Source organism: Rhinopithecus roxellana, chromosome 1 (genome assembly GCF_007565055.1).
Source record: "Rhinopithecus roxellana isolate Shanxi Qingling chromosome 1, ASM756505v1, whole genome shotgun sequence".
NCBI classification, from domain to species: domain Eukaryota; kingdom Metazoa; phylum Chordata; class Mammalia; order Primates; family Cercopithecidae; genus Rhinopithecus; species Rhinopithecus roxellana.
The window spans coordinates 141,762,327-141,788,050 of record NC_044549.1 but is presented as its reverse complement, the minus strand read 5'-3'; the positions used below and the strand labels follow the sequence as shown (position 1 = coordinate 141,788,050).

General features: G+C 34.8%; 1 protein-coding gene and 1 long non-coding RNA gene across 8 annotated transcripts in view; one reads left to right on the top strand and one right to left on the bottom strand.

Annotated features, from left to right (window-relative positions):
* Nucleotides 1–25,724, top strand: part of NLGN1 (neuroligin 1) — an 887,800-nt gene that overhangs the window by 475,336 nt on the left and 386,740 nt on the right. The window lies entirely within an intron of this gene.
* Nucleotides 637–10,928, bottom strand: LOC104676786. The gene is made up of 4 exons (XR_749959.1): nucleotides 10,656–10,928; nucleotides 4,989–5,088; nucleotides 2,676–2,747; nucleotides 637–1,004 (listed from the first exon to the last, which is right to left on the bottom strand). It is a non-coding gene; the product is annotated as an uncharacterized LOC104676786 (long non-coding RNA).

The window sequence follows — 25,724 nt, the reverse complement described above, 5'->3', positions numbered from 1 at the left end:
GAGATGGGTTTCTCCACGTTGGTCAGGCTGGTCTCTAACTCCTGACCTTAGGTGATCAGCCCTACTCGGCCTCTGAAAATGCTGGCATTACAGGCGTGAGCCACCACACCAAGCCTCCACAACATTTCTTACAGTGAAGACATGTTAGGTCAATAGGGGAGAGATTTGCTAACCCAGGAGTCTCTAATATTAAACCCTAAACTCTCCTCAGACTTTATTCCAGACACTTGACACAACTGGGTTGTTCATGCTCAGTTTCTTTCTTACCCTTCCTGATCGTTGGTAGAAGTTTCGGAGGATGAACTGCTTCACAAACACTAATGTGCACACAAATCACCTGGGATCCTGCTAAAAATGCAGATTCTGGTTCATCAGAACTGGGGTGGGGCTTCAGATTCTGCAATTATAATAAGCCTTTTGATGCTGCTGCTTGTGTTATTTATTTCTAGTATCTGCTGAATAGCTTGGGAAATGAGCTAAACCTTGAAGGACAAGGACAGGAAAAAAAATGACACTTTTCCTACAAGAAACAAGACTGGATATCAGTATTCATTGCCCATTCCAGTAATACATGTGATCATTCTAAGCCTGAAATTTGAACTTTTGCTACCATTTTATTTTGCTTTACAGTGATTCTCTTCTTTTCTAATCTCACATAGGATAAAATAAGAATAATTAAGTAATCCTTTATATAGCTTGTATTTTCTAGTATCCTTTTATTTAGAGCTATAGAAGGTATGCAGATTTTCAACTATATTCTGCTAAACTTCTTAAGATTCTAAAATCACTAAATTTTAATAAGTAATATATAATGCTCTCAGCAAGTGTGTGCTTCCTTGAGGAAAAGAGAAACAAAAATATCTTGGTAATAATGTAGCATAAAAATATCCATTTGGAGTGAGAGACTTGATTTTAAGATTGAGCTGTTTTAATCTCATTGTCACTGTGGCCATTTTCTTATCTTCTCCAAGTGTTCTTCCTCATCCATAAAATGGGTATGATAACTATATCAGAGGGTGTTGGAAAGTCAAAAGGAAAACAAATTTGAAATGCTTTGGGAACTGAAGACACTTTAAATAGCTGCTAATTATTAATTATTCATTACATTTTCATGTACCTTGCCTGAAATCACAATGTTTTATTGCATTTCACACACCAATATTTATGAATATTACTAAATGTAAGCATAAGAGACTAAATTTGGAAAAATTCACCTAAACTCACTGTATCTCCAAAAGAAAACAAACTGTTACAATATCCAAAGAGAATCTGTTAAGAAAGCAATCCCCCAAACAATAAAAATGTACTAATTTTTGAAAAATAATTGTTTAAGCTATTGCAAGCTCCAGTGCTTTTTATAGCTAATATTCTTTTCTCTAGCTTTGCTAAATTTAGTAGTTTATCTCAATTATTAAGTGACAGTAATATGTAAGTATCTAAGAGGTGAAATAAATCTATGTTAACCTTGTATAGAATGGCTTCTAAAACAATGATCAAACTTTATGAGAATGCAAAAATACTCCTTAAATATTGTAATCATCCAGAAACACTGACACACATGTCTAATGAGTCAAAAATATTAATTTCCTTTTTCTCTCCTTCAATATATGTAAATGTTAGCAAGCCTGATGAAAGGTTGAATCAGAGATTAGCTCAAAACTGTCAAGGAGAATATCAAAACGACACCTTCTGGGGCATGTAGGCAAACCAAATACTTAGTGGAGACAGGCTAATTTATCATAGTGCAGTTGCGATGGCAACAACAGTTCTTAGTGCCATGTGACCCAAAGCAGTTTCTGTTGACTGGCTCTAACTGACTGTCAGTTCAGCAAAGGTTCCACTGTTTGCAGTGAAAAGGAAGAGAGAGCATTGATACTTGTTGAAAAGGCATAATAATAATCGTGTATCTCAAACCCTGAAAGCATCCCTTTGTTTCCTCGAAGTTTATTTTTAAGCTGGCTAAAGGGATCCCTCTAATTTTTGTTACACAAAGACCCCTTATTTATTCACAGATTAAATATATGTCCCTCTGTTTACTAAGAATTCTATCTATGCCAATAGAGTTGCAAACAACAAGAATTTAAATCTTTCAAGATAATAATAATGTTTTATTTACAATGCACTAAATTTTTTACATAACTTTTTCTAGTGTATTTCATAAGATCACAAGACATCTGGTTGCATGAAATATAAGCCAGTAACTAAATTTCCTGCATATAATTTTTTCAAATGCAAAAAATGGAGCCTGACAGTGTTCCCCTCTGATGTGAAGAGAGCATGAGATCTTTAAGGAAGGTAGACAATAAGTATTCACTTTATTCTTCTTGTCTCCTTTTCGCTGTTATTTTCATTGATGAGCAAGTAACAACGGCCACGGAGATAGTCACACTCTTTGATTCAACAATTCCACTCTCGGGATTTTATCTTGGGGAAACCTCACTAAAGGAATAGCTCTATGCCATAGAGGAGAAAGAATGAGATTTGGAGTCAGATGTGAATTTCAAATCCTGGTTCTGCCACTTGCTCACTGACTGCCCTTGGGGAAGTATTTTTCCTCCATGAACTTCAAGTTTTCTCATTTGTAAAACAGACTTGAGAGTATCCACCCTGAACGGTGTTCAGGAGCCTTATAAATCATATGTGCTAAGTATCTGGCATATGCCCCATGTATCTACCAGAGCTCTCAGTATGTGGTATTTCTAAGTGCAATATCATCTCTAAAAACACTGGAGAAACAATCGGCATTACTAGAATTAGAAAAATGAGAAAAATCAGAAAAATGACTTAGTAAACTTTAAAAATGAGATGTATCAACAGAATTAAGCATGATCTAACCATTTAAAATTTTGATTAAAAAGATGACTATGGGAGAAATTTTATGATATAACAAAAATAATACTATTACAAAGAGCACAAGTAAAATTATTATAGACTTTATAATATTCTATCACTATATAAAATACACATGTCTGAAGACGGCAACTGGCTGAATGAAAATACTATAGAAATTATGATTACAAGTGATTACTGTGTTAATATTGATCCCTCCTTTAAGGCACTTCACTGTCCTTTCCATTAAAAATATAAGGAAAGAAAACAGTATAGAGGTTGCAGTGGTGAGAGGAACGTCTTCAATGGCTTACACCACCACCAACAGCAACTAGAATGCATTTAAAATCCCTCTTTATCTTCCACTTCAGAATACCCATTCACCGCAAGTCCATGGGAGGCAGAGGCAAAGTTAACTCAATATGGCTCTGCAAACACTTTTATGCATGTTCTTGATATTCCCTGACCAGTACTGCCTCAAGGAAAAAACAGAAAACTATTTATAAGAAAGAATCCCTGTGTGAAAGAATTCTAAATTACACACCAAAGAAAGAGTAAGTGGAAGAAAAGTGGGAGAATGAGAGCAATTTGCAAGATTGATTAAAAGGTATGGTCCACCTTTGGAATGAATTTGTGTTCAAATTTAAGATTTAGATGTTCGATACCCTGGCATGTGGGAATAGCAGCTGTAAGTCTTTTCCATAGGACTGGAAGTTCATTATAACCTGGAACTAATGGCCACAGGAACTAAGAGACACAGGATTTTCTAGCTGAGTCTTTTTAAGTTGAGCAGTTCACTGAGGGCCAGGTTCAGTGCTGACAGCCCAGGAAGGAGCCAGGAAGGCAGATAAGAAGGCATTGACAGGGACAGCTGGGTAGGTCTCTCAGTGAATGCTGACATGCTTTCCTCTCTCAACATCCCAGCTAAACTGGCTAGTGTCCAGGTACTATTATCTACTCCGGCAAGGACAGGCCGCATTTCATTTCATGCAAAAAGTATGTCGAGCAGAAGAACTCAGGAACAGCCAAAGAAAAGTGCTTGATTCTTTATTACACTCTTCTTATCTCAACTGCTCTGCTCCTGACTATGAGGTTTCTTAATTTACCAGTCTCTGTTAAAGAGTATTGCTGTTTTAAAGCAGAAAAACATATACTAAAATGAATAAAAATATAGACTGAAAATCCATCTTGTTGGTCTTCATGGAAATTCTGTTAGTCATTGTTAGAGTTCCCTACCTAAGTCAAAATCACACTGCACTGCAGGAAACTTATATGGCGTACTCAAAACAAGGAAATGACATCTAAACTCCAGTCTAGTGTGGTTGCAACTGGCGTCTTCATTAGCAAGTCAAAGTGATCACATGAAATTTGGTTGCTCTGTGCTTCCTTACAATACACAGTTGATATCTGTGGGCTCTGGTTCTGCCTCCCTAGGTACTCCAACAGCCATCTCTCTTTGAGGTCTCACCACTCTCTAGCATGTGGCTGAGTTCCCATTGTTGTTTTCGTGACAGAAGTCTCCCCTCCCCCACATCCTTAAAGAAATCACTCTTGAATCTGAAGGAAGCCTCTGCCCCACTACCACCTCTCACATTCACTTTGCCTCTTCTTCAAAGGGTTTAGGCTTTTGTGAAACAAAAGCCAGCAAGACTTACAGGCTCTGCCTGGTTTGTGGTCAGCCTTATACTTACTCGGAGAAAATGAAGAATGTGAAGCATGGAGGCTACTTGAATGGCAAAAGGGAAAGGAGAAAATAGAGACACACACACACACACACACACAATGAGCCTTAATGAATATATGTGTGTGTGTATATATATACACGTACATATATACATACACACACACACATACACACACACACACGTATATTTGATGAAGACTTACATTGTCAAGCAGCTCTGGGACCAAGTACAAGGTAGAGAATTTGTAGGGTATGTGTGTGGTGGCAGGGGATGGGGTTATTATGTAAAAGTGAAGCCCCAAGGCACAGGGACACTGAAACGAGAAGAGACTAAAACAAGCGTGAATCAATAGAGGCAAAATCACCAGGTTGAGCGGAGTAATCATATGAGTTTCCTGACATAGGCCCTTCACACTAGGTCAGCTCTAAAGATCACTGATTCCTAAATCAACTGTTTCAAGATTTTTGTTTTGACTTTGTGTGGTGGTGTTCCTTAGAAGATGTGCCTGTACTTGAATGGAGCACAAGATTTTATTTTGAATGGCAAATAATCCTTGTGGTTTTTAAAATAATTGCTGCAATTACAAACAGCATTAATTATGATATTATTTTCTTTTTAATCATTTACACCTTCAGTTAGACTTGGGCTCTTAAGATTAGCTGGTTTGGGCAACATATTAACAGGACCAAGATCACAGGCATTGAATATCTTGGGCCGGCTATGCTGACTCTATTTCATGATTATGGATTGTACTTCTAACCTCAGCCCGCAAGTTTTGAAATGCATTCTTCTGGTCTCAAGGGGTATTTTGTAAGAACACATGAACAAATCGATAAAAATCGATTTCCTATTGGAAAAAACTCAAATTTTATGACCTATATCTCATGAGTAACCAGCACCTCTGCATATGAAGAAACATAATTAATTAATTCATTTTCAAATAGAACTGTCTACAAGGATGTCAGGGTAAAACAAATTTACATTAAAAACATTGTTTATTCTTGACAGATCAGTAGTCTGAAGACTATATCTGCAGGCGGAAAATGTACTGCTCTTGAATAATATCCAAGTAAGCTTTTCAACATTTTCCAAGAGCATTTGAGAAGGAAAACATATCCCTTATCAAGTATTCTTTGCCTTATAACTAACCAGGTAACTTCTAGAATCATTCTCACCATTGCTGATACAATCTATTCAAAATAATATCATGAAGAAGGCCGATTTTATCTGTCATCTATACAGATACTGTTGTGAGTTAAAGTAAGTTTGCTAGAAATAGTCATGGGAACCCACAGTTTTAGAGGCTCACATTCTATAACTGTTCTTGTCATGGGGTAGTCCCTTATTCAGACATTGAATAGTCTTTTTTTTTTTTTTTTTTTGAAAAACCATGGTACTTATATTTTTGTATTCTTTTATTTTCAAGGATCATGTAGCTTTTTTTCATATTAATGCTCGTATGCAAAGCCTATACTAGTCTTTCTTATTATTTTCTAATTTTTATTTTTTTAGATTATAGTAGCATTTTAGGCTGAATCAGGATTGTGTGAGAAAAGTAGCAGGGTTTTTTAGGTCATGGACTTTAATGTGGAGCTCCAAGCAGGCCTTGTCTTTCATTGCAATGGGTTAGCATGAGCATGTCTTACTCCTCCAAGCCTTAGTTTTTAACATTTGTAAAATGTAGGTACTGATCCCCTATATCTTATCTTAGGTTTCTTGTGAGAATGAGATTAGATAAGCATATCATATAAACTAGCATAGTGTTAGCATGTAGCACATACTAAAAGTATGATTATGATGTCTTACTATGATCATCAGATAATGAGGAGTTTAAGTTCAGTTGCCTTTCAGCTACCCTACTATTGCTGAGTTTAATGAGTGACCTCTGATGGAGTACAGAGCTCAAAACACAATTGGCAAAACATTATCTGTGGCATGCTCCAAATATTTTGCTCATTCATTCACTCATTCATTTATTGATCACCATAAGTGGAAGGACTGGACACAAGAATATAAGCTATAGCTTAAGGAAATAGGAGATGCACATTATTGCAATATAGCCTAATTATAATATTTTATATCAAATAATTTAGATACATGTAAAAGATTTTTTGTAAATGTTGTCATAATAATAATTAGGACTACATGAAAGACATTAGATATGGTGCCCTTCCAGAGAGCAATTTCAGTAGAATGACTCTTTTAATGCTATTTTTATTTATTGTAATACCTAAAGAAACACATATTCCAGTGAGGCATACACAAACAACATGAAAATTTCAGATGAGGCCACCTTTTTATAAAAGTGCTTAAATTTGACCACACTGGAATATAGGATGCGTGTTCCAGTTTATCCATAAAGATACCCTAATATTCTGAAGTTAAGGATTCATTGGATCTTGCTGAATACTGACAGCAAATCTAAAATGCCTTAACTAGTACAATTAAAATAAAATAAGAACAAATGAAATTTTCTGGATGGTTTCTTGTGATTGGACCAAACTGTCGAAGGAAGCAGAAAGTAGAAAAGCAGACTTGTTTTATGTAAATGTGGGTGTTTTGTTTTGTTTTGTTTTCCAACTTCAGACTACAATTGCTGAATAAGCTAGTTTCCAGCTTGCTACTCAATCAAGTGAGAATAGCATAGAAAGGGAAGAAGGCACACATTGCTTAAAAACTACTTCTAGCAAGAAAACCTGAATCAGTGCACTCCAAAGTCGTTGATAAACTATATAATGGAAATTAGTGACAAATTTAAATATCTAATTTGCAGAATCTGATTTTGCTTCATTATATGAGAAGGGATTTCATGGATTTTATAATAAAGGAAGATTACAAAGAGACAATAATCTCTTGGATTACTTTATACTTTCTCTGGATTGATACTTTATCATGGGTATTGGAATCAGTCACATATGAAACTAAACTGACTCTAATTTTAGACAAACCTTGTAAGTCTTAGTTATTTCTTTTGTAAAAATGGGAACATTCATATGTATAAAATATTCAATAGTGATTTGCATAACACCAGGAACATAATCAATATTCATTACATATTAGTTTAATTTTGCCTAAATTTTTAATACAGATACTGATACTTTTCTTAAGAAAATAGCAAAACCAGAACTTTGAATACAAAAGTGATTTTACTAAAACAAGAGAAAAGTAAACATACCCTTCTTTGCCTCTACATTTTTCTAAGCCCTGACCTAAAATTGCTCATCCTAAGTCCCCTAGTGATAGTTATATCAATTACTTCCTAGTCAGTAAGATGTCTAAGCCAAAGTAAGGCAGAAATTCTGGAGAAACTGGCCATCAGCAGACACAGTGTATAAATACCTCCATCTGATTGAGAAGTCTCATATCCATGACACGATGAAATTTTATCAACTGAACTTAGGAAGGGAGCTCTGAAATTCTTACAAAGCAACATTGTGAGTGCGCGCGCGTGCGTGTGTGTGTGTTGGCCCTTATCTGGATTTATTGTTGATGAATGGCTTGACTTTAAATCAATAGGCTATGATTTAAACCATTTCACTTCCTTTCAGTTTGTCCATTGGTAAGTTAAACTTTTAAATTCAGTCCCTTGTCTGTAAAACTGCAGCTTATAAGAACACTTACCTCTAAGTCTGTTTTATGAATTAAATGAGATAGTGTATGTAAGATGGTTATCATATTGACACCTATTAAGTATTCAGTCAGTTATAGTACTTGTTCTTATTATTTATTAATAGAAGTAATGTATTCATTTCTTATTAATATCTTCCAAAATTTGAAATTTGTAGTTCTTTAAATGTATTTATGTGAAATCTTAACTGTGCTTACTTAATGCTTCGTTAAGTGTTGCAACATGAAATTACCTCACTATTATTAAGTATCATTACAGTTCTCTGTAGCTTGCTACACATCTACAAAATGTATCAAACACCTGAATTTTGAAATGCATGGAATGGGCCAGGTGCGGTGGCTCACGCCTGTAATCCCAGCACTTTGGGAGGCTGAGGCAGGCGGATCACGAGGTCAGGAGTTCGAGACCAACCTGACCAACATAGTGAAACCCCATCTACTAAAAACACAAAAATTAGCCCCATGTGGCAGCATGTGCCTGTAGTCCCAGCTACTTGGGAGGCTGAGGCAGGAGAATCGCTTGAACCCGGGAGGTGGAAGTTGCAGTGAGCTGAAACCAGGCCATTGCACTCCAGCCTTGGTGACAGTGAGACTCTGTCTCAAAAAAAAAAAAAAAATATATATATATATATATATATATATATATATATATGTGTGTGTGTGTGTGTGTGTATATATATGTATATATATAGAATGGTAGCATCTTCTAGTCCATTTATTGCCTTTATTGAGTGTATCAGTTTCCTATTGCTGCTGTAACAAATTACCACATATTTAGTGTTATAAAACAATATAAATTTATTATTTTATAGTCTTCAAATCAATGTGTCTACAGGATTGTATTACATTTGGCAGCTCCAGTAGAGAATCTATTTTCTTGCCTTTACTATCTTCTAGGGGCTGTCTGTATTCCTTGGCTAGTTCTTCTGCTGGTTTTGAATAAACTAGGAGTTCAGCATGTTCAATTGTCATTTTCTCTCTCTCATTTTGCTTAAGTCACCACATCTTTTATCCTGATTCTCACTCTCCTACCTCTCTCCTTTTATTACAAGGACTCCTGTGATTATACTGGGTCCACTTGGATAATCCAGGATAATCTCTGTATCTCAAGATCCTTAACTTAATCACATCTGCAAAATCTCCTGACAAATGTATTTGTAAAGTAACATATTCAAGATTCTGGAGATTAAGACTCAGGCATCTTTGGGAGGCCATTTTCTATCTGCTACAGAGAAGATGAAGGAAAAAGCTGTTTATCCCCTTGAGGACATAAAGGACAAATTAAGGAAAAGATTCAAGTTTAATATTGTTCATATTTTACTTTACAAGCATATTTCAAAGGGGATAGAGCAGAAAAAAGCATTTTCTTGGGTTTTTACCATATGACAGAATCCATGCGAGATAATTTACACAATTTCATTAAATTGTCTAAGCCACACTCAGTTAATTAGCCACATTTCACAGAGGAGGAAACAGGACTCCTAGGAAAATTTGTCAAAAATCATCCAGTTAATCGTAGAATTAAGGATTTGAAATAAGCCTGGCCAATTCAAAAATCCACACTCTTAACTAGGTCATGCTCTGTCTATAACTCATTGTATCTTAGCTAGAACAGTTTAAAAGAATTCCTAAAATATAAATAAAATATTTAAGGATTTCTACGTCACATTAAATGGCTGATTGTTTGTACATTTTACCCATGATTTTATCTTCTATTGAACTAATAATGAAAAATATGCAAACAGAAATGTTCTAGTACATATATACAGCTATTAAATATGCACAGTTTTGCTATAGAGGACTCATTTTTCTTTCTTAATAGATAATATATATTTTTCTAAAAATTTTATAAATCTTAAAATATATGCAATCAATGTTTAAAATATTAACATGGATGCTGAAGAGCTTTGTACTTAATTTAATCAAAGGAGAATGCTGGGATGCCTTTTTTTTTTTTTTTTTTTTTTAATTTTAGTCTTAGGACTTTAGATTGCAAACTGCCCAGAGCAGGGTTGAGAGAGACACTGAGAAAAAAGGAGCAAACCTAATATCTTATGAAACTGAAAATTCTAATACTAATCTTCAGGCTGAAAGGAGAGACTAAATACAGATACTCTGAGACCACTTATGTGAGATAGAAATAAAAAAGGCTTGGATTATCTCTTATGGTTATCAAGTGTTCTACCCTACTGCTAGACTAGATTACTGCATATGAAGTACCAAATAAATGGCTCTTTGGATTGAACGATTCATAGACTCCTAAAGCAGGTGTGTTAGAAAGAAAGTGCAAATGTAAATGTTATACTGCCATTAACTGTGCTCATAAAATAATGAAAAGTGTAATATAATTTGTTTTTTTTTTTTTTTTTTTTTTTTTTTCCGATTTGGGCCATATGTTGTATCACATCATATAAGAAAAATAGAAGACACAGGCTAGCACAAAGGTTACTCAAATGTCACAGGTGCAGATTGTTCTTGGTTGAAGGGACAGATGCTACCATAAAACCTACCAACCTGCTAGTTTGGTTATTTTCATCTTCAGCCACCTTCAAACATGTGAGAATGCATATGAGCCATCACATTTGCTGTTAACTTCCTCTGAAACTCAAAGTTTAAGAGTCAGTAGCTCATCATACTCTATTAAACGTTCACAACCCCTGGTTCAACCTCTAGGTTTTAAATATTGGAGTCACCTGCTGAAGGAGAAAAGATTGGTGAATAATAGAAGACTTAAGTGCTTCAGGTGTTTCAACCTCTGTCAGTCAGAACTTTCCAGTTCTTAGCTTGTTTAGAGAGAGAGAGAGAGAGAGAAAGAGAGAGAAATGTTTGAAAATCACTGTTCTAGAACCTTGTGGCTGGCTGACAAATGTATACATGTGTTTAAAATGAGAAGCTTATAGTTTCAAATTTTGAATCACAAATTCAAGGAACACGATATAAACTATGAATTGGAATTCAGCATATGTGTTTCAATTTCAACATCTTTTGTTGACTTACTTATCCAACTTACTTTTTAAGATGCCTTTATGTTTTGGGGGTTTAAATGAGTTAAACCTCAAAAATCCTCCAAAACAATTGGAATTTACATGAAGTTCATAGCAATAGATTTCACTAGAATTTGGTCCTTAATATATATCATTATATATAGTATACATTATATATTTATATATATTTATATATTATATAAATTATATGTAATGTATAGTATATACTATATTTATATATTTATATATACTATATACTTTTATATTTATATATATTTATATACTATACTATATTTATATATAAATATAGTATATAGCATATATTATATATATTATATATACTACATATATTAATATTATATATAATATATAGTATATATACATATATTAAGTATATATAGTATGTTATATATGGTATATATAATATATAGTATATAGTTCTACTATATATTATATATAGTAGAAAATAATTCAGTTGACTTTAGTAATATATTGTTTCAGTTGTAGTAATTTATTTTTTCTGTGTTCAAGTTCAGTTCATACAAGCAATGCATCTAGATATTAAAGAAAAGGTTTTCTTTCCTTTCTCTAAAGGCTTCATTTATACTGTTTTGATTGTGATCAAATCTCATTTATTTTACCCTAGGAAAATATTATTTCTCAGCAACTCAAATTTAATTAAATTTATTAATTTAAATTTTTATTTTGGTTAAGAGATTATCAAGATATTTTTCCAACAAGATTATATTACCCTCATTGAAGGAAACAATCAGCATGTGTATGAGTTCTTTGACTTGTCCCAAGTCATACAGCTAATGAGTGTTAAAACTTGAAATGAGCTGAACCCTCCTAGCAACTAGTATGTATTCTCATCAGGTTGTTCCTTCTTCTATGTATATAACCTTTGAAAATACAGTCATCAGAAGCTGACATCATGAAGAATTAAGTGGTGTTTATCATTGCTAATTGTAGTAGTTGGGGCTATTTGAATCATTGGCTGACTGAAACAGACCCTTAGGGCGTGCTTATTCTAACTTGCCACTCATTTTCTAAGCAGAAGGTTTTTCTTTGTGCCACTCTGAATACATTATACCAACAGCTACAGCAGAGCCCAATTCAGGGTCTTAGCAACCCAGGGTGGTGCTACATAATTCCTAAACTTTACCTAATATCTTTTGGTGGTGGTGGTGTTTCTTGGTTATTGGGCAATTTAATCCATTTCTAAATAATGTTTTAAGTAAACAGGCTCATTGATCCAGGTTAATACAACTACACATATTAAGGGAATAATATAGAAATCTCTATTTTTTATGACTTGGAATTTTAAAATTTGTATAAAGAACTAAATATTTATGTTTTTATATGTTTGATCGATTTTTATTAATAAATGTTTCCTGAACTTTAAGTAGACAGAATCAGGCTAATATAAGTTATTTGCCAAGCACTGTAGAAGAAAAAGGGACAAATATAGTTTAGACAGTATACCTGTAGCTGCATGTATACTATAAAACTTTGAGGAGAATTATTTAGTCTTTTGTTTTCATGGCACCTTAAGGTACATGGCCTAAAGGTGTGGAGGAATTGCCTTATGGAAGAATGCAATAATATTAGGTACATTTAGGAACTGGGAACTCAAGGGAGGATTTGATGGCTTGCTAGGCATATGTCTGTGAAAGGTATCTAGAGTGACTCAGTAATGAGGCAATTTCTTCAAGTCAAGTTGTTATCTTCAGATAAAAACAGCAACAAAAAGACTTTGAATTGGCAGTATATGCTAATTAGATGCATATCAAGTAATTGGCAAATTATAGCAACTTTTTTGAGTAATTTACATCATATTTAAATTTTTTGTCTAATACCAAACAGCTCTGTTGAGAAAAATAAAATCTATTGTCTGAACTCTTCCTTCAATCAAGATAATCAAACTAATAAAACTGTTTAAAACACCCAAATAAAATTATGTTTTAAATATCTTTCTAGATTTTATTTTGAATATAATTATGCACATAATTATATATTATTAATATATTTTGAATTTCTGGGTTGCAAATCACCCTGGTGGCCAAAGGACAGTGAACCAGAGGTCACAAGCTTGAGGCCCAAAGACACATGTTTGCACAGCCAACATAGTATCTGTTCTGCCTATCAATTGCTACATCACAAGCCAACCCAAAATGTAGTGGCTTACAACAATTTACTTTTGAGTTGTGTTCTGGTTCTGTGGTTGACTGTTCTCAACTGGGTAGTCCTCGCTTTAGCCTCATGGGTTTTCAGTCAGATGGTGTCTGTGCTTCAAGTCATGTGAAAACTTTACTGGGTTTAAAGACAAAAATGGCTTCTTTGCTCATATACGGGATGCCTCTGTGTTCCTTTATGAAGTGTGTTTTGCAGCAGGTTAAGCCAAGGTTTCTTAATATGAGCCAGGAAGCAGGAATTACTGTCCTATTAAGGGCCACCATGTAATCTGTGGAGCCTAGTGCAAAATAAAAATGTGGGCCCCATGTTCCACAATTATTAAAAACTTCAAACAGTGAGAACAGAACATTAAATCAAGCTTGAGGCCCTTCTAAGCATTGGGTCCTGTGTGACTGTGCAGGTTGCATGCCCTTGAAACTGGCCTTGTAGCTACTTAGAGACATATCTACTGGGGAAGCTCTGGCCACCCTTACCTGTAGCTCAGTAACAGTTGACTCTTTTAGATAGGGCAAGATAGGGAAGATAAGGTTGGATATTTCTTCCCCATAAATGGATCTGTTGACAAATATATATATAATATATTTATCATAATTTGTACATCATATATATGTACATAATATGTGTGTGTGTGTGTGTGTGTGTGTGTGTGTGTGTGTGTGTGTGTGTGTGTAAAGACACAGAGTCACCTGTGGCAACTTTCCATGAGGGAAAGGCATGTGCATATAAGGCATAAAGAGTTGATGGTGGCCATCATGGAGGTAAGCTAACATTATGGCTTAAAAAGAAATGGAGTTAATGGTCAATATTGAAAAACTGAAAGTTTTTACATTTTTAAAATTCTGCATTTCTGTTTTCCATTGATCAGTGGAAGCTCCGGCCACCCTTCCCTGTAGCTGAGTAATAGCTGACTCTTTTAGATAGGGCATGAAAACTCCATTCCCCACACTCTGTATACTTATTACCCTCCTAGCCACTGTAAATATTTGGGCTTGAGATCTTTGCCTGTTACCAGCATAAAGGAATTTTTTTAAATGATGTGAACATAGAGTTTATAATTATTGTATAAACGTATGTGTAGTATTCAAAACTTTTATATATTTTCAAATTTGATTTTCTGCCTTTATTTCTCTACCTTTATTTCTCATTGTATGCCTTTTAAGATAAAGTATGTCACTACCTTTTTTCTCATTGTATGCCTTTTAAGATAAACTGGATTTAATACAGTAAAAAATATGTATGATTTATTTTGACAAAACATGAAGAATTCAAAGCTGTATTTTCTAACAAGGGCTCATTCATACTTAATTTTATATACTATACTGTATCATGATGACATAGATCTTTAGTTATTTTAATTATGGCTGGTCCTGTTTATTGATATTAACTCATAACAACAGTAAAAGGAACAGATTAGAAATTTTAAATTTCTGACCAATAAACATCTTATAAACTATATTCTGCAGATTGTCAGAGCTTTTTGACATGACAGGATAATTCAACATCATACATCCAAAATCCAAAAAAAATTGAATATATGAAAGCTAGTATTACTATGTTAAAAAATACTCTTTTTAAGTTCTAACAGTGATTTATAAAGATTTCATATCATAATTACATAAGCAATTGTATTCACTATAGTTTTCTTTATGTATTTCATAGAACCTTCAAAATAAAAATGCTGTATAAATACCAAGGAGCTGCATATATTTCTTTGACCATTTAACAACTATGAAATTAAAATACTTTCCTTTTACAACTTTTAACTAATTATAATTCCCACATGAATATTGAGAGAAAATGTGCTCCAATTAAAATTGATATGAAAACTGAATGTCTTACAGATATCACATCATTCACTTTAAAACCAATCAGTCACAACTTAGTGGCTATGGCTAATTATTTCTCAACAACTTTTTATATATAATGTTACCTTTGCTAGGAAATACAGCTCAAATTTTTAAAAAGCCATTTCTCATCATGTATCTGAACATATTTGTTCACATTCTGTTTTTCCTAGGAAATAAAAATATTAAATATTATGTTTTGGAAGACTATTATACTTTCATAAAATTATTTAAAATTTCATCCCAAGTGAGTTTTGGGTACATTTTTAAAAGCTGGTTATTTATGTTAATTTTACACACTTCAAGAACTGCAGATTTATCTTCTCAGAATGGAGGAGATGGAAGATTTTTGGTAAGGATTATTGATAAAAGGAAGCTTGAAGCTTTTTATTAGAAACGGTTAACTACTTTGGCTTCTTTTCTAGTGCCATGTATCTTCTCTGGAAAGCAATTTCCCCAACTGATAGAATAATATTTTAATGGAATAGTGTTTGTTAGGTGAACTGACATAGCTTGGGGTTAAATTTCATGACCAATTCCATTAAACTCTTTATTCTTCAGTTTCTTCACCTGAAAATGGGAAGAGAAATTGAGTGCACTTCATAAGACTGTTCTGAGATTTGAGTAAGTTAATGTATGAAAAGCTTCTGTAATAATGACTGGCACATATGTACGATATAATATCATCATCATTGTCATTGTAACTTCATATCACATTTCATCAACATTTTTTCAGCAATCTTACCTACAAAGCCGAAAGATAAGACACCTAATCTAATAGTTTCGAAATTTATTTGACTATATTTTATATTTTTAAGTCTGTGAGTTTTAAAAGTGAAGAGGAAATAAGAAGCTAAAAGGTGGAAAAAAGTCAATTTACTACCATGGTTGCTATGGTCTATGGGAAAGGTAGCAGAGACAGGAGCCTTAGTATAGGGGTCTGTTTTGTGGTAATTGTTTTCTTCTTAAACTTCTGGAACTTCAAAAGGACTTTCCAAAAGTTTCGGAATCAGCATTTCTAAAGGAATTGAGATCTGCATCTTGAATGATCATACATATCCCACCCTAAAATAAACTGGCTAGAGAATGTGCCTGCCACAGAGAAGCTATTATACTGTATTCCTTTTCTTCTTCCCTCTTTAGAAGGGCACTTCATAAAGAATGGTGTACATCTCTCTTCCTAAAGTTTACTGATTCTGTGATTTAAAAATTGCTGGTGTGGGATAAACATCTTCCAAGAAGAAGTAATCTTGAGGAAATATTCTTAGACTTATCTGAATGATGTATGGCATAATCTCCCTCTCATATCTCATTAAATTTTCAGTATAAATCTGATAAATAAATTGAAACAAAAAATCCTTAGATCATTAAGAGAAAAAATAAAATATTGGTGATTGTATTTAGAAAAAGAATGGCTGAGTAAAAAATCCTTTGACAAGTCAGTTAATCTTCATTTATTTCTTTTCAACAAAATTGAAGGTGATGATAATTGAGTTGTCAGCTGAGAGATCATTAACAGTAATTTTTATCATAGATCTCTATGTGATTTTTGGCATGTAACTTGGAAAAAGTTCAAATAATTGAACGGCATTTTTTAGAATAAAACTTCTTCCATTCTCATTTACTTTATGTGAATTCATTTTCTCAAAATTGACATCTATAAAAATAAAAAGTAAGCATAAACCTATGTTTAATATTACCTTACAGCAATACAAACAAATTCAGCCTTGACTACAAAAACTGATTGGAGGAGCAGAGGTCATCCATCTCATTAAGGACTCAATTCCCAATATATTTAAAAAAATTGTTTAGTAATTATCAAATGTATTTCTTTATTTGGATCAAGTGCATATCAATAATAATTACGCAAAAAACCTGAAAGAAATATACTAACATTTAGATTGTCATCACAGGAATTTTTTAAATTTAAATTTCTATTTATATACATATTTTCATTGCACAAAATTTTAAGACCTTATAAAGGTCTTTCAAACGTGAAAAGTGTATTTCATTAAAATATAATGTTATGGGAAAGGTGAAATAAAAGTCCAAAGAGAGAAAGAAACAATGCAAAATATTTAAACTGTGCAGGGCTTTTTGATGCATTCTATTTTGTAATGTATGCTAGTAGGTCTTAAATTGATGTGACCTTCAGAGTCAATTAGGTATGTCTGTAATCCAGCACTTCAGAGGCCAAGGTAGAATCCCTTGAGCCCAGGATGTCAAGGCTGCGGTGAGCCATAGTCACACCACTGCGGTTCAGCCTAGGCAACAGAGTATAACCCTGTCTCAAAAAAAAAAAAAAAAAAAAAAAAAAAATTCAATTAGGTACAAATAAAAGAATCAAAACAATTTTTATAACATGCCAATATTTATTGTACGTTGGGAATTATATATTTTTAAATGTTAAACTTATAAGAAGACATTTAAGTTGTATAGTTCTTAAAATATTCTTTTAGAAGGTATATGGGTTAAAATACATAAAAACCACTAACTTGAACCCTTTCAAAGATCATCTGGTTCTAAGATTGCATGACTATTTTGAAAATGAAATACTTGCTTGGTCTATTTATTAACATTTTACTTAAATTTTTATCTAGAATTCCTTAGAAATATTTAGAGTATGATCTTTAAAAACCAATTTTGAGTTTTTCTTATTTTGCCTGTGGATATTTTCTTTGGCATCTTGATATTCTTTCTAAAAGTTAATAAAAGAAATAAGAACAAACATTGAAACAGAAAATGTATCAAACCTATTTTTTTCTTTTGGTGGAGGAAGAGAAAATGCAGGAATATTAATTAAAGCACCACTTAGTGTACTAGAAATTCACATTTGTAGATGTTAATAATGTTATCCATTTTTTTTAAATGGTCCATATTTATTGATGCTAATGTAGATTACAAACAATATATTTCTTTATTATTATTATTGTTATACTTTAAGTTCTAGGGTACATGCGCACAACGTGCAGGTTTGTTACATATGTATACTTGTGCCATGTTGGTGTGCTGCACCCATCAACTCGTCAGCACCCATCAACTCGTCATTTACATCAGGTATAACTCCCAATGCAATCCCTCCCCTCTCCCCCCTCCCCCCTCCCCGTGATAGGCCCCGGTGTGTGATGTTCCCTTTCCCGAGTCTAAATGATATCCATTTTTAAGTACTTAATTAAAAAGTGACATTTTAGAAAGCTGTACCTGGATAATGAAAATAAGCCACTGAGGATCTTTTGGGGATGTTGGTATTTTGATGTAAGTTTTGGACTAATAACATTTTGAAGAAAAAAAAAGAGTTCATTTGAGGCCGGGCGCGGTGGCTCAAGCCTGTAATCCCAGCACTTTGGGAGACCCAGACGGGCGGATCACGAGGTCAGGAGATCGAGACCATCCTGGCTAACACGGTGAAACCCCGTCTCTACTAAAAAAAAACACAAAAAACTAGCCGGGCGAGGTGGCGGGCGCCTGTAGTCCCAGCTACTCGGGAGGCTGAGGCAGGAGAATGGCGGAAACCCGGGAGGCGGAGCTTGCAGTGAGCTGAGATCCGGCCACTGCACTCCAGCCTGGGAGACAGAGCGAGACTCCGTTTCAAAAAAAAAAAAAAAAAAAAAAAAAAAAAGAGTTCATTTAAAGAATTCAGAGAGTAGGAACCTTCTGACAAATGAGCCCAATCCATGGGAGAAATAAGGGAAGAAAATACCACCCCAGCTGCTTTTTTTAATTTCACCAATTCAGAATAATTAGAATGGCATCTACCTGGACGCAGTGTAGAGTGGTAACAGTTACTATTGCCCAGATGTTTTGTTTACTTGCCTCCCTCACGGAACCATTGTGCCACTTTCTGCTGACCTGGGAGCTGAAAGAATTACAGTCCAATTGTTGGGTGTGGAACCAGGACAGGAAGGAAGAGCCTGCTCCCAGAGCAAAGGCCGGGGACCCTGTCTGCAGAATAGGGGAAGATAAGGTTGGGTATCTTTTCCCAAAAAGCGAATCTGTTGACAAACATATATGTAAATGTATTCTAAGAGATTAATTATTTAAAAGTAGACCAGAGATATAAAAATATAAATATATATATTCATAGCTTAAAGAATAATAATGAATCAGCACCCAGATTAAGAAATAGAACATTACACTATCTTTAAAAAGTTGATTATTTTAAAAATAAAATCTATGTCATTGTTCTGATTTCTCTCACTCCAATTAGAAAGTAAAGATTTTCAAAAAGCATACATGTCATTCAAAACTTCTTTAGCTGTCATTCATTCTTATTTTTAGTGCTGTCATTTTCATTAGAATCTTGGTATACTAAAAACTCTAAGATCTTACTATAATCTAATTCTAGTTTTTAAAAAATTTAGTGACTAAAAAAATGAAATACATTTAGATTTTCAGGTCTAAAGATTTTAAAAAAAATACTTTTTTATTAACTTTAAATAGTATTTTTTTTCTGTTTTCATGTTATCTAAGGAAAAAGATAACTGTGTCAAAAAAGACTACCACTCTTAACAACTTAAAATAAGTCTCAAGAACTATTAAAAGAACTATCTCTCTTCTGGAAAAGATAATTTTACTAATTATGATTTAAGTATACTATGAAATCTCAAAAAAGTCTAAGTCTCCAACTCTAGTTTCTCTAAATAATACTGTTTTATTTCATCATTTTCCCTAACCACAAAACTGAAGCATAACTCATAGCTTGCCATAGAGAATCAAGTTCACCTGAGCGGTTTGCTGAGTCGCATGATCTAATCCCAACCTTATTTCCCACTAAATTCTGAGAATAGTCTGCTTCCAGCAAACCTACCAGTGTATACATCCATATATTTATCATTCTCTACTATTTATTCACATTCTACCCACTTTTACAGAGTTCTTTATCTAGGCTAGAGCACAGTGAATCTCATTTCTTTTACCTCACAAGATTTTCATTACCTGCAGCTATCTTTTATCTCACCTTGTAATGTTCCATGTTTATGTGGCATCATGCTCCATGAAGGCAGGATATGCATCCATCCAAGTTAGAAACTTTTAGAAACTGTGTTTGGGAGTGGGTGGGGAAAGTGCAGGAAATATTATCAGTCCCAATGTTAATATAAACCTTAACCCACCCACTGTTAACCATACCTTTAGGCAATTCAGTACCACCTTCAAAGTTATAGGACTATTAACTGCTTTATTACCTGGAATTATCTTGGTAGAGTGTAACTGGAAAGCCAATTGAGTCTTTCTTACCACTTTCTCTTTTATCCAGATGTGGCAAATGATTTTTTTCTCCCCATGATCAACAAACTTTGCATTGCTTTTCTGGACACCTTCTGAATTATGAATTTCCTTCCTTCCTTCCTTCCTCCCTCCCTTTCTCCCTCCCTCCCTCCCTCCCTCCCTCCCTTCCTTCCTTCCTTCCTTCCTTCAACAAGAGTTTCACTCTTGTCACCCAGGCAGTGCAGTGGCATGATCTTGGCTCACTGCAACCTGCACCTCCCAGGTTCAAGGGATTCTCCTGCCTCAGCCTCCTGAGTAGCTAGAATTACAGGCACATGCCACCATGCCTGGCTAATTTTTGTATTTTCAATAGAGATGGGGTTTCACCATGTTGGTCAGGCTGGTCTCAAACTCCTGACCTTGTGATCTGCACACCTTTGCCTCCCAAAACGCTGGGATTACAGGCATGAGTCACTGTGCCTGGCTGAATTGCCTCATTTTTTAGTATTTAAAAGTGTAGAGTTTATCTTAATATCTAAGCCAAAATCTCTTACCTAGTGTGAATCCTCCCCTTCTAACTCAGTTGTGACATAGGCTCAGAAACTTAAGGGAGGGATGGGGGCACAATTAGCTTCTCCTCCTGCTCTTCCTGGCTGCTATACACTTCTTCCCATTCACTGCCCAGGCTGCTTCCGGCTCTTTCCAAAGTGTAGGAAGAAGATGGGGAGTAAAGTTAGAAAGACCTCCCTTGGAAGTTAGCATTTGCACATTTTTCAAAAGTGGCATCATTTTAGAATTGGAGGAGACAATAGGGACCTTGTTCTCCCACTCTCAACTGCTGCTCCGGAAAACACGCACACACATACACACACACACACACACAGATACAGGTACACACATACATACATACATGTACATTCATAAACAGGTATTCTTGTGTGTCACAGAACAGGCTTTCTTCTTTTTGAACCCGAGAGCAGCTGCAGAGAGGGCCCTGTGATCCCTGTAGCATGCTTCTTCAGTGATAGGGAGAGGGGCTCCAAGAATCCTTACTTCTCTGAAGATCTGGTTGTGTCTGGCACAGTGCTTTTTCTGTAGGAATTGTAGAACACCCCTCTGAGTAGTTGAAATTCCCTAACATTCAGAGTCACACACACATTTTCTGAAATACAAGTGTAGCTAAATCTCCATTATTTGTTTGTATTACCATGACCAAAAAGAGTTATTGTGATTATTCTTAACAACTTTAATATAAAACTTCCGATTTTACAACTTAAGTTGTGAGCTACCTATTGTTAATCTTATAAATTGGCTAGTGTTATTTATATATGGAAACCCAGACTCGGAAAATTAATTTGTCCAGGGTCACACACTTTTAAGTGACAAGAGTCTTCTGATGCTCTGTTCTTGGGGATCACCACACAGCCTCTCTGGTAACTTTGCTTTTTGCCTCGTGAGTGACCTGAGCCTCAACTGTGTGGTACATTATCGTCTGTGATCATGACAAAGCACTTCAACTTTTCGAGTCTCAATTATCTTATCTCTTAAAACAAAAGAATCTTAAAAATACTTGCCTCGAAGATTTATTGGGATAACTGAGATCTATAATACCTGAAGATAGGAACTATGTCACATAGTGCATGACACATAAAAGGCACTTAATATTCATTGAATTGAATTAAATCTCACAGATTTAAATAAACGGTCTTTGCCTTAACTTTCAACTTTGTATTTGGTGTGAGGTCTCTCTGTCTCCCTTCAATTAAATAATATTTAGAGGTACGCTCACAATAGATTAGACATAGTTTTTTTTATTATTTTATTTTTTTGAGATAGAGTCTCTTTGTTGCCCAGGCTGGAGTACAGTGGCATGATCTTGGCTAGCTGCAACCTCTGCCTTCTGGGTTCAAGAGATTCTCCTGCTTCAGCCTCCTGAGTAGCTGGGATTACAGGTGTGCGTCACCATGCCTGGCTAATTTTTTGTATTTTTAGTAGAGATGGGATTTCACCGTGTTGATCAGGTTGATCTTGAACTCCTGACCTCAAGTGATTCACCCACCTAGGCCTTCCAAAGTGCTAGATTACCGGCGTGAGCCACCATGCCTGGCCTGACATAGTTAATTTTTGAGAGGATGAAAATTTAAAAAGGAAAGGTTGATTATTATAAATCCTATTCTTGTAGAATTCTGTATTAAAGAAATTCTAAATTTTTTAGTGAAATAGGTTCTATGTATCCAATTCAAACATCTTATATCAACTGGAAAAATTAGATATATTCCATTTAATATGTGTTTAATATACAAAACTTACATGAAGTTCTTACTTTTCCCTGATTTGAAAGGAGCAAAGTGCTGCTTGCATAATTCAATAGTTCAGGGTGGCTTCAGATGGAAGAAAAACTTGTAACAGTTGCAGGATGATCAGTTATCTTCTTATCATCAGGGGTTTGCAATCTGAGCACCATATGGTTGGTGTCATTTATTTTGCATTCTTGCACATTCTTTCTTTCTTGAAAATTACCAGCTAAGTTGTATGTTCACCTTAAAGAAATTCAAAGGATATGGCAGGTTGTCAGATTTGGCCCACACAATATCTGAAGTCAAACCACCCACAGAGAGATTTAATTGGAGTTACCTTTTGCTGAGTGGATAGGTATTATGTGACTTTAGATTCCGTAGTTACAATGGAATATTTTATAAACGATCACTGTCATTTACAAAAAAAAAGGAAGAAGGAAAGAAAACAACTTAAAATTTCCCAAATATTTTCTGAGAGGAACAAATTTCCTTATTAAAGTGTATGTCTACCAATAAGCGAGCGAGGTGATAGATCGAAAAGGGAACTAGGTAAAAAAGTCAAATCGAATCACTCCCGCCGCCTCATCCCTCCATCCTTACCGTTCCTCTTTCTCGTGTGTTGCTAGGTCTTAGTGCTTGATTTATTTATCTATTTCTGTCGTGCTTTTACTTTATTCGTGTTATTTATGTTTATGTTTCTTTCGGTTCTTTCTTTCTTTCTTTCTTTTCTTTCTTTCTTGCTTTCTGTCTTTCTCTATATTCTCCTCTCTCTCTCTCTCTCTCTCTCCACTCCCTAACTCCCTCCCTCCCTACCCTCCCCTTACTTCCTGACTTCCTTCTTCAGTCCTTCCTTCCTTCCTTTCTCTCCCTCTCTCTCTCTCTCTCTCTTTCTTTCTTTCTTTCTTTCTTCTCTCTCTTTCTCTTTCTCTCTCTCTCTTTCTCTCTTTCTCTCTCTTTCTTTCTTCCTGCCAGAGTTTCACTCTTGTTGCCCAGGCTGAAGTGCAATGGCACAATCTTCTGCCTCCCAGGTTCAAGCGATTCTCCTACCTCAGCCTCCCAAGTAGCTGGAATTATAGGCATGTGCCACCACGCCGGGCTAATTTTGTATTTTTAGGAGAGATGGGGTTTCTTCATGTTGGTCAGGCTAGTCTTGAACTCCCGAAACTCAGGTGATCCACCTGCCTCGGCCTCCCAACTACTGGGATTACAGGCAAAAGCCACCGCGCGGCCAAGGTTTTTCAAACAAATTCCTTCCTACAAGTTTTTTTCTGATGACATCTGATGGCAAAAAAAAAAACCCAAAAAACCAAAACCCAAAACAAAACAAAAACTAATAGGTGCTAGTCACGGTGAGAAGAGAATATTTATCTCAGCATCTCCACTTGATGCTTTTATAAATGATGAATGTTTTAGCTTGGAAACTCCGTACCTACTGGGAGAGTTATACTTTAATATCATTTATTAAAAATGTAAATTGCATATTATTCCAGGTTGGGGCTGATTATTCTAATTATTGTTGTTTATTATTTTTTAGCACCATCAGTGCTGCACCAGGTAACTCTGGCAAAAAATGTTCAAGTTAGAGGAGGAACTGTTATTTTCATATTTCCTAAGCAACATCAATTTGTATGGCTAACATTTCAGCAATAAAAAGCAAAATGTAAAACTGCAGCCTGCTGTGAAGGGAAGTCTACACATTGAATGAACACTGCAGGGACATACTCATAAATATTCATTAAACAGGGTTTCATTGAAAATGAAATTTAAGTACTTAAGGTAATGTAATACAAGTAGGTGAAAAGCTATTTCACCCTAGCTAAGAAACCAGGATAGACTGAGATAATCTGAGAAAGAAGGATAGAGTTTAGAGGATGTCTTTTGTACCCCAAAATATGAATTAAAAAAAATGAAGTGTTAATTCCATTGTCATATTCATCCTGGTGCTTCAGAAGTCCAATCTTCATAATAAAAGAGAACACAGTGTATTTTAAACACCCTATAATTATGTGAATTTGGGAGGAGATTTGAAGGTCTAGAGAGTTCTCTAGGAGTAGATAATGAAATACAGTCTCCAGGAGATAGCATTGTTCAAGAAGTCAAGGTGGCCTGCTTAAAAATCTGTGTGGCCTCCAGTAAGTCACTAAGCTCTCTGACATTGTTTCTTACCTAGAAAGAGAAAATAGTACTACCTCCTCACTCACATAGTCTTGTTGAGAAGACAGTGTGTGTATATTTAGAAGTACTTTGTAAACTATAAAGGACCATGAAACTATCCATTATTGTAATTTGGTAGTATTCATTTCAGTGCATTTATGGAGCCTAATCTCAATCTCTATGATTGCTTAGTTATATTGACATTTTTACATTCATTGCTTCTATTTTCCTTTTTGTAAAGAATGAATTAATACACGAATTTTGAAACTCAGTCAATAAATTTTGAATGAAAACCTGTGATTTTTCCAAGCATCATTCTAGGGGTTCTAGATAAACCAATAAACAAAACAAAATGAGAATCTCCACCTTAATGGAGCCTATGTCCTATTCAGGGGCAGTCAATAAGAAGCTAACATCATAAATACATAAAAATTAAAATGTTAGTAGGTGAGAAGTGCTTTGGAAAAAAAAAAACAAAGCGTGGAAGTGGCATAGCAGCATAAGGAACATGGAGGGTTACAGGGGTGGAGGGGCTTGGGTCAGTATTTTCAAATAGACTGGTCATGGAAGGCTTCAATGAGGAAAGATCATTTAAAGACAGGCTTTGAAGTAAGCTAGGAAGTTAAGTCTTGTTGCTATCTAGGGAACAGCATTCCAGGAGGAAGAAATCACAATTGCAAAGACTCTGTGGCAGGAGTGTGTCCTGGATATTGAAGGAACAGCAGTAACTGAGGGATTGAAAACTGAATGAGAGAAAGAGTGAGTAGAAATAGAGTCAGAGAGTAGGAAGCCAAATTGCATAAGAACTTTTAGATCATCGAAGAATTTTACCTTGCCTGGGTAGAAGGAAGGAAATCGCTAAAGAGTTTTGAGAGGAAATGTGAAAAGATTTGACATACATTT